Here is a 10,932-nt window from a genome sequence, read left to right on the forward strand (position 1 = left end):
GTTCGGTCCGCGGACTGGTTCCTTTCTTCCCTTGGGCGTCGTACGTTGCGCTGCCAAGCGGACGCCGTGCTCAACGACAACCACCTGCTCTTTTCGAATTCAGTGGTAATCAAAATGGTAGGTAAGCTTAACTCCTTGTGCTTTATTTTCTCCATCCGCCGCCGTCACACATGGTTGATTCGAAATGCTGAAAAATAATATTAAATGTGCGTATGTAAAAATGTCATAAGAAACCGACCAGCAAACAAAAGAAGTAGCTAGTACCTAGCTACAATAGGAATTTAATATTAAAATTCGTGTAGATTGATTTCCTACTTCGTGTCTTCACATAATTCCTATTTCTACTTCAAAACAATTATTACAATATTAAAAAAGATCTATATAGTACAGTTTATATTTTGTTCGTAAAAGTTTAACTTGAACAAAATACCTAATCAACAACGATTTAAAACTCATTATTTTGTTTTCTATACGTCATTCAAATTAGTTTTTTCTCTAAACGGATAGATTAAATAGTATCATATTATTTTCATATTAATATAATATTATAATATAACCGGTGTATACGGATATAACATAAATACTCATGAGATATGAGTAGGTACTGCGATATTATTAATTATATTCAGTTTTTCGTTTTCTTTAATTATGAACATATAAAACATAAATTATTGTCAACCTATCTCATTATTCCAATCCGTTGTTAATTATTGTATCAGGATAAATACATTTTAAAGATTTTTAAAGTAACACACTTTCAAACCCATAGTATATATCAAAAAATTTAATTCATAAATTGTACCTATAATATGTAAATTGTACATTTGTACCGGTATGATGATTGTATCATAATTTCTATTTCTGAAATTGTAAATTAACTACAAAATTTAAATTATAAAATGCAATATTATTTAAATTGCCTGCTCGTGAAGCTATATTTTAGTAATTATTTATTAAACATTTCTCTATAAATAACTGTCAAATATTTGTGTAGGTTTCAATCACACTTTTTCATAATTTATAATTATTCATTAAAACTCATTATATAGTGGTAAGCTACGAGTATACGACTATATAATATTATAGTACACATAAATACATTTCATATGTTTATATTGCTTGTGATGAGAACTCGCTTTTTTATAGAGTTATGAAAGTATTCATGATATCTTACTATAAAATGGTTTTTTATCAATAGAAAAATCTTGAGTGAATAGTCATATTAGCATATTATTCATGAAGTGGATATAACTCACAATATGAATACATTTTGTCAAAAATCAATAACTGCAATACTGTACGACTTTTCAAACTTAATAACTTGAAAAGATTTTAAATACTTACAATTTACTTAAATCAAAATAAATGTAGATATAGGGTATTCATTTTATTTTATAACCATAAATTTAAAACGCAATTTTACTAATATCTAGTCATAACCGATATGTATTATTTTTAAAACAACTAGTCATCTACCACTTTAACTGTGGGTTTTAATAGATTTATTAAATATTTTATTATGTGTTAAATATTTATAACATCATTGAATCATAATTTTGAAGTGTTAGCAAAGTTTATACGTTAGTTAAAAATTCCCATGACACTACAGTTACATAGTACTTATATATACCTTTTAAAAAGCCAATCGGTTATTGTATTTGAGTGGACCTGTCAATATATTATGTTATACCCGTTATAAGCGACCGTATCTGTATTATTTAAATGAGACACTCATGCACGAGTATATTATGCTTAATGCCTATAAATATTTTTTTAAGAAAAATCGTGCATGTTTCATGTGTAAAACCAAAATCAAAACGATACACGATTGATAAAAAAAAATTCAATTACACATCATTATTAATAATTTATTATGTTCTGGATATCTCAGTAATTCATATTCATTAAAATTTTTAAACAAAGAACATCTTATTATTAGTAGTAAGTGCAGTATTAGCTACTCTAAAAACTATAGTAGATACCTATATAAGCTACAACAAATCTACAATCACATCTGATATCTGTTGATAATAAATTATCTATGAATCATAGACTATGATTTATAAATTAATTATTATCATACAAACCAAGACACCAAATAATTTTCTATTCTAATTTGAAATTTGAGCACGCTACACTCTTTATTTTTTTTGTAGCTCCCAAAATCTGGAACAGGAAACGCGGGTACCTATATACTATAAAGAACTCGGATTTCGATATTATATTACAAACACGACTACAACATCATTACACAACGTGCACTTAGTCGCTTACAGTAATTTTACTCTAAATAACTCGTGTCTTTTTTTCTATTTATTCTTTATTTTAAATGTTGTACACATGTTACATTCATTTACAAATCTGTTAATTTGTTTCTAATAATCTAATCCCAAGAAGTCAAAAAACCATTTGATTCATTGTTCGTTTCAAAATTAATGTAAAACAATTCATATAATATACAATATGTTTCCACTATACTTAAATGTATCTACCTTCCTATATACACGATTTTAAGAGAATTTATTTATTTTCCTCCTATTAACATTTTAACACACATTTGAACCTACCTATCAAACAATTAATATAGGTATTTCATTATTTCTCATAGTTATCATTTTCATTTCCTTTAATACTTAAAATACTTAATTATAATAATCATTAATGCATTTTTGATTACCTACATTTAATTTGAATAATAATAATAATAATGATTGTTATTTGTTTTGTTTTCCTCGAAATGATAATACAGTAGGTATAATATGTATTATACAATAGGTATACATTATTATATTAAATGTAAAATGCATAAAAATGTCCAATCAATAAAAATTAAATCGTAAAACAACAAAACAATTACATTTTATAAAAATATACATTTATTAGCAGATATATATAATTTAGTTAAATTAGCTAAAATAATTTAAAATACAGTCAATTAAATTTATCAATAAACAGAACATTGAAATCAATTTTTTTTAAAGTTTATTTTAATAGGTACATCATAATTTATGACTATTTCTTTAGGTATCTCTAGTCCGTATACAAATTTGGCAAATATCCGACTAACAACATTCGTTGATTAAATTATAAATTAAAAAAAAAAAGTTGCATCTACATAAACTTATAAGGCGTTTTATCCCGATTATTAATGTATTAATTATAATATATTTGACTATAATAATATGACTATCTGATTCCATACATATAATAACATGTACCTATTGATATATTTGATTTTGTCTGCAATTGATAGCTGCCTATTTAATGTTGAGTACCTATCATGCACCTATTTTTTATGCATGCTTAACGTTTTAGTCATAGACATATTTTGAACATATTGCCATTTGATTAGGCAATATTATACTATATTATTAATATTGTAATAATTCTATTTTATGTCGCTGTTCATCTATTAATTTGATTATTATCTTTATTTTATTTTACTTATATCCATCTATATTTTATTCTATTTTACCTATGACCTATGTGCTAGAGTATTGAACGGTAAACTGTGTCGTAGCTCGTAAGGCAACTCACAAAGCGAGCAGTCCGCTATATTTATATTAATAAAGTTGTTTATATATTCCAATAATCATTATTTGTTACCTATATTTCATTTCATACTTGTAAAATAGGTAAGTATAGGTAGGAACATGAGTACTTGACATGCTTATAAAGAATACTTTGCTGTAAGTATACTAAAACGAAAGTCAACCTTATACATTTTAAAAATTTCATCTATGCTTGATATGGTTTTATAATTATTGTCTTATAATATGCATAACATATATTTTGTGAATATTTAATAACTACCAATTATTTTGGACTTAGACACACTGATCATTCTTATTCCTATTTTTAACACATACATTTATCGTATCCTTAATATTTTGTTTTGTTAAAATACTTTTGTCAGTACTGTATAATAAGAGCCACATTAATTATAATTTAAAAAAAAAATATTATTTATAAAGAAATAATAATAACATTAAAACTTTTAAACTTTTATAATATTGCTTTAACTGATAACTATAATATAGATAGGTACCTATCTACATTATACCTATATTACCTACCATATTATTTTTAACATATTTTATATTTTTATATCTTGAAAATAAAATGTTAAAAAAAAAAATTAAGTTTTTAAAAATGTTATATCATAGAGATGCATATAATCGGCGATATAAATTTCAAGTATTATCTTGATTCGCGATTATCACGATTTGTGCATATTTTTTTATACGCTTGAAATATAATAGACTCATAACCGTGAATAACACAATTCCTTACAATTTGTGTACGAATGAAAGAATGGTATACCTACCATTGCATATAGTAGGTATATAAGCGGTCATGTTTGCGTGTGTACATATAATGAATAATGATAAACCGAGATAAGTAATGGAGACAGTTTTATGAAAATAACCCGTGTCCGCGTTTTAATTGTACAGTATAATTCTCGTTTAATGTGCGTTTAATATACACTCGTTTCTTCAATTTCATTGCTCGTTAAGCGACAAACATATTATTTTGTATTTCAACCTGGGGAAAAAAATGTCGCCATACACTCGATACTTGTAATAAGTAATGTGCCCTGCTGACGCCCTTCTGCTTACATACCTAGAAGACACAACGGCTATGCTTATGTAGGTAGATACTCAACGTTGCTACATATACACTACCACAATACAGTCAATACGAATTTACATTACCCACTACAATCGCACCCCAGTTTTACACACACTGACACACACACACCTAAAATATTTGTAGTCGTTAGATTTGTTTTACTTAATATTAGAAACGTTAAATATTATCTTGTGCAATAATGATCAAATCGTTTAATAAAAATACGAGCTCGGTCATAATGAATGTGACATTTAATTAGGTAGGTAGGTATAAATTATAAAGTGTTTTACTTTTTCTGAAAAGTTATTAACTATCGTTTACCCACCTCGTAAATAAAGTAATCATTATAATCACACACGGGTGTACGAACGAAATTTAAGCTATAACGATCTAGGGTCATTTTTTTTTCCAAGTTAATTATGACGGGTTGAAAACATACTCTCAGATCCTATATAGATAGATATTCAGCCAACTGTGTGAAATCACTATCCTGAGTGGGTTCTTTATGAGTTATGACTATAAAAATATATGCAGTACATACATCAAGATAGGTACATTATTTTAAAAGTTAAAAATAATTTATAGATTTTATGACTTTGTATACTATAAATGCATTGATCAAGAACAGTGATATTATGATGACGTATTCTTAAATTTTAATAAAGTAATTAAATTAAACAAACATATTATATAGTATATTTCGGTGTACATTGTATTATGTTCATTCATAGTTTTAAAATACACTATAAATTATAGTTATAATATGAATAATGAGCCAACATTTTTTAGAACATTTGTTGTGTGTAAATGTTGAAACATTTTTGTTGTGTCTATATTTTTCTGTAACTTATAAAAAGTGTATTGTTATCCGTCTTCTGCGATCACAAAAAAAAAACGTACATATAATTTTTGTTCTTTGACACCGTTATATTTTTACTGCCCTGCTAGTAACGTACGGAGGTAATTTGTTACCTTTATAAAAATCTTGCCTGTGACTATCCGAAAATATTTTATAATAACATGCTTAATATAAATATATACCTACTTTATATAAATATAAATGCGTTGCATAGACAGAAAGTATACCTGCAGAAATATAATATTGCTCCAGTAGTCGTAACTTGTATATGTTTTATAATTTTAAAAAATTTAAGCAGATATACATGCGTGACAGATAAGCATTAATATTTTAAAAAAATAATAAAATATATGTTGTCTACAAGTGCCCATTTTTGTTTTAATAACTTACGAACAATACATATATGTATATCGATTATAGACATTATAGATATTGATTATAGGTATATAGCTACGAACGATGTAATGTCTCTATACATCGTGCCTTGTTACTTTATTTATAATAAAAATCGCTTTTGTTTTATGTCCTTGACTTAATTATTGTCTATAGTTCAAGATTAATATCCAAGTTGAATTACCATTACCATTATGGAACACTGATAATAAATTAATAATATATTATTTAGTTACAATTTTGTTAAATATTTTATGATCTTTGACATCAATCAGAAATATTTTTAAGAATAAATATCCATTATAAACTTAACTATTTACCTGCTGTTACTGAATATTGGGTATAATTTATTATACCCAACTATATAATATAGCACCACACTTTATGAATATTTCAAAATAAAAATAATTTTTAATTTTTATTCCAAATTAAATATTTCTGAATCAAATTGAATTGTTAAATTATTAAATAAAACATATATTTTTGTATAAATGTTCGTGAGGACGTATATTATACGTGTATCTTATAAGTATATATAGCATTATAAAAGATAACCAAATAAATATATATATATATATATATATATAATATGAACAGTGGGGCCCATTATCTTCTTGAAGAATAAAAAATAAATAAATAATATATTATATATAGGTGCTTATTTAATAATTATTATATCCTGCATATAATGACTATTGATTATAAAATCAAAAAAATCGAATTTCAAATGTACATTGATATATTATTTCATATTTCATCAATTAAGTCCAAGCATATAATTAAATTAAATTATGTTAAAAACATTGAATGTTTCAATAACGGAAATCTTTCAGATATCAGTAGGTAACTACAGATCGTTTATTTTTCGTTTGAACATAATATCATGAAAAATAACACAACACAAGTTATAACTATTAAATTAAGTTTTTTATTATTTCATTAATATCCACTATAAATACACTATATCATACCGACAATTATGTATATATAATTAAATTAAATTATATATGTTTTTAAACGTGTGCAGGAATAACAGTCTAATTAAAATATAGATACAAGAATATTGTAGGTACCTGCCTGCCGTATGCCAATCGAAAAATACACTAAAAGCTCATAATTATTTTCTATTCATTTTTCTTATTCTATGTAAAATATAAAGTAAATAAAATTAATTTATAAGTACCATTATATCATTATTATAGGGCCTATACTTTTGAACTTCAAAAATGTTTTGATTCACAATGATTTGTACAGTTATTTACTTATTTAATATATTCAACAGTAGGTATATTTTATACGAAGTGCAGCTTCCCAATTACGTGCTTATAATATATTATAATAAAATGTTTTTGTCTTGCAGACGATTTGTAAACCATTCTCAACCAAGGTTTTCATCTTGTTAGGCATTTTAATAGATTGTTTAAGACAGATAATCGTCAGAATTATCAAGCCACAAGATCTAGTAATAGTTCTTAAGCCCAACAATGAATAAAGATTGACTTGTGCAGAAATTAAATTACCAAAAACAATAAACATCTGGTAGTTTTCTTATATGTCGAACTTATTATAAGAGACGTCGGTACATTTTTAGTTGAACCCGATAACCATCGTTTGATGTTCGATGCAGTGCTTATCGATCCTGATTGATGCGCAAATAAAATGTGTTCTTCGGGTTAATGAGGAATTGTTGGATGACATTTAATGCATGTTGGATCAAAACGATGAAGTCAAACTGTCATTAGGCTAAAGGTTAATTGAAAGCCATTGGAAATCCGCTTTCTTCGTTAGACATTTAATACGATTATATTTATCATGAATCGGAGTAAGGCTTCGAATAATAGTGTATTTAGTAGGTATAATTATTATCCGTATCCATATTCTTTTATCTTTTCGTAGTAGGTAATTTCTATGAATATTTTACCTGATGCACTTCAGTAAACAAATTCGGATTTTTCGAAAAATGTAATATTACAATTTCCCAGATAATATAATAAAATAGCATACTATTGTAAATGCTTATAAATTATAATACCTAATAGTTATGATATAGGTAGACTTAAGGTTGTTTATAGTTATCATAATATACATGTAATTTTTAATATATATTAAAAACATATTTTCATGAGATAACTTACTACAGTACACCTAAGAAAGTAATCAATTATTTTTGAAAAAATAAAATATATAATTTGAATGTATCATTACTTTTCAGAAAGATACCAACGCAAAAATAAAAGAGATTATGGTCCTAAAATCCTCGGACATGTGAATTCAAATAATTCAATCATTTTTTAAATTATAAGAGTTTAAACCTGCATACTCTAAAGTCTAAATATTAGGTTTGATAAATTATACCCAAGGATTTTCGAGAAAAGAAAACCAGTCGTATTTTCTAACTATTCCATATTCAATGTCCATTCGGCCATACATACTATTACCTATATTAAATTAAACCCAACAACAATAATGCGAAACATTAAATAACCAACTTAAATAATTTATTCTCAGGTATCTGAAGATTGACGGTTATATTTAACATTTCACATACAGGTACAACTGTATAGGTATTTATTTCGTTCTTGTCTTCTTAGTGAGTCGTAGAGGTAACCTATACTTAAAACAAATTAATACAAATAAAAACACATGTCGAATTATATTAACGAATTATTATTTATTTCCTCTAGTTATTGTGAATTTTGTTAATATAAATAAATAGTAGTAGTTGTATGATAATTATACAATAGTTATTAAACTATAATATCACAAGTTAAGCGTTTAATCTATTGAAATTAAAATATTATTTATCTACCTACCTAACAAATATTTACAATTGTATGTATAAGGACTTTTGCACAGTCACTTGACAACCATAATAGTCATAAATAGTATAATGCCGGTTTATAGTGTACACAAAATGTGCATTTAATAATAGTTTAGACTGACTTTTGAGCCGTGACGTAAACATTGATGCCCAAATGGCGTCAACACACACATGTTATGAAACGGATCACCGATCATATTATGTCCACATTGAGCACCTGATATAATAATTTTTTTTTTTAGTTTGTTTTACAAATATTTATAATATTAAGTAAGTACATACTACATAGGTCGGTACTTGTAATTTTATTATTGAACCAAATCATTTTAGTATAAATATTGAATTAAGAATATTGTTAACGTTTTTGACTGACCAATATATTAAAAACGTTTTCTAATTATATCATTATTCATATTATTCTATACAGCTATAATATAAGTAGATATATTATAATATGCCTAATATATAGAATATCCAATAGGTAACTTTTAAATACTTTTACGTTTTTAAAACCCCCGTGGGCCTGTGGCATATATTATGTATTCATATTTCAGTTTCGGAATGAAGATCAAATTATCAAAGTATTTACATATTAATACGTACGATCAATTTGAAACGCTGAAAGTACAGTAAAGAAATACATACAATTACAAAGATAAATAACATAAAAATATTATGTCCATTAACTACTTTAGTTTTTATTTTACAAAATAATTAATACAATAATACTTCTTATTTGCTTACAAGTTTCATGAAGGCCCGTCGCTAAGGTACAAGCAAGTTATGCACTGATTTAGGGCGGCTTGAATTTGCTTAAAGACATTGAATCGGTAAAATTAAATAAATATTTTGTTAAATATAATGTTCGCTTTATATCAAACGACGGGCCTGATTATTTAATGTAGATAAGGTTTTGATGGATAATAATTATGATAGATAATGATTAGTGATTACATGGGTACAAAATACAAATATACATTGCACATTAGAATTCTTAAATCTTAAGTAAATTCTATGGATAATAAATCTAAAAAAATGAATCACATGTACCACCTACTAATGATTTGTATGGCAAAAAAATATCAATCAAAAATAAAATATATTTACGTTATTGAATTTATCTATTACAGTCTACAGATTTAGAAACATACGTAGGTAATACCTAAGTATATGGCGAAAAATTAGATTTTACGTATAGGTACCTACATATGTTATTACCTACCTATCGTTAAATCTTAAAACCGGTCTCATTCGATTACTCATGACGAACTATAATGGAATATAACAATATAATAAACCTATTGAGTGTAGATACATAATTTAGTACTTTACTCGATGCGCCGAGTACACGTGAGTCGTTCATGAAGAATGAGGATACTAAAATAACGGCGATGCTGCAGTCCCATATAGTTGCTGATTACGTCTTCAACCACAAGGTCAATACATACGTATTATTTTTTTAAACGTAAATAATTAATATTACTATAAATATGAATGTGGATTTATTAGTATTTTTTTCTAATTAATTGTACAGAATTACAACAGTTAATTGAATAAACGTTACATCGTTGCATACCTAAAATATCGCTTGAGACTTGCGTAGCTTGTAGACCTTCCTCTCATTAAGTTAATCTCAGTAATGGATTTTCATGGTCTCGAATCATTAGGTACAGACACGCAGTTATATTAATATGGGATAAGTCCAACTTGTCAACCTACCTAACAATTTTCACAAACTCAAACTTGTTACATGAATCTTACTAGAAGTTGAATTTGGGAACCTTTATTCATTTAATTTAAAATAAAATACATTTTTGATTTCAATTGCATAACATTTTAGATTCTGAGTGGAAAGATGAATGTATTGATTTTACAATGATGTGTGTTTTTTTTTTATTTTTTTTTTATTTTTTTTTATTTTTTTTTTGTGTCTGTCATCACCTTTTAGGACAGTAAAACTGCTTCGATTTTCTTCAACAGTAACTTTTATGATTGGAAAGTGAATCTAGTTGGTACTTTGGGGGGTCAAAAGTAAAAATTTCCCAGTAGTTTTCAAAAGCGACGTGAAAAACAAAAGAAAAAGGTGAGTAAGTGGATGTCGCTCTGCTGTACAGTAGGTTAGAAGTGGGTCACTGTATAATGGACAGTATTAAATTTGAATTCAATGATATAATATCACTGTATAAGAAAAACGATTCTGAGCGGAGACGGTATATCAGTCTATGTA

At 26.1% G+C, this 10,932-nt stretch overlaps 1 protein-coding gene across 1 annotated transcript in view; it reads left to right on the top strand.

Moving 5' to 3' along the window:
* The first annotated feature begins 10,037 nt into the window (after positions 1 to 10,037).
* The window catches only part of LOC103308451 (A-kinase anchor protein 9), a 9,871-nt gene continuing 8,976 nt past the window's right edge, over positions 10,038 to 10,932 (top strand). Inside the window, exon 1 of the mRNA XM_016802006.2 lies at positions 10,038 to 10,141. The gene's annotated coding sequence lies outside the window, so the exon portion shown is untranslated. The remainder of the gene's footprint in view (positions 10,142 to 10,932) is intronic.

The sequence above is a fragment of the Acyrthosiphon pisum genome, chromosome A2 (assembly GCF_005508785.2).
Source record: "Acyrthosiphon pisum isolate AL4f chromosome A2, pea_aphid_22Mar2018_4r6ur, whole genome shotgun sequence".
NCBI classification, from domain to species: Eukaryota; Metazoa; Arthropoda; class Insecta; order Hemiptera; family Aphididae; genus Acyrthosiphon; species Acyrthosiphon pisum.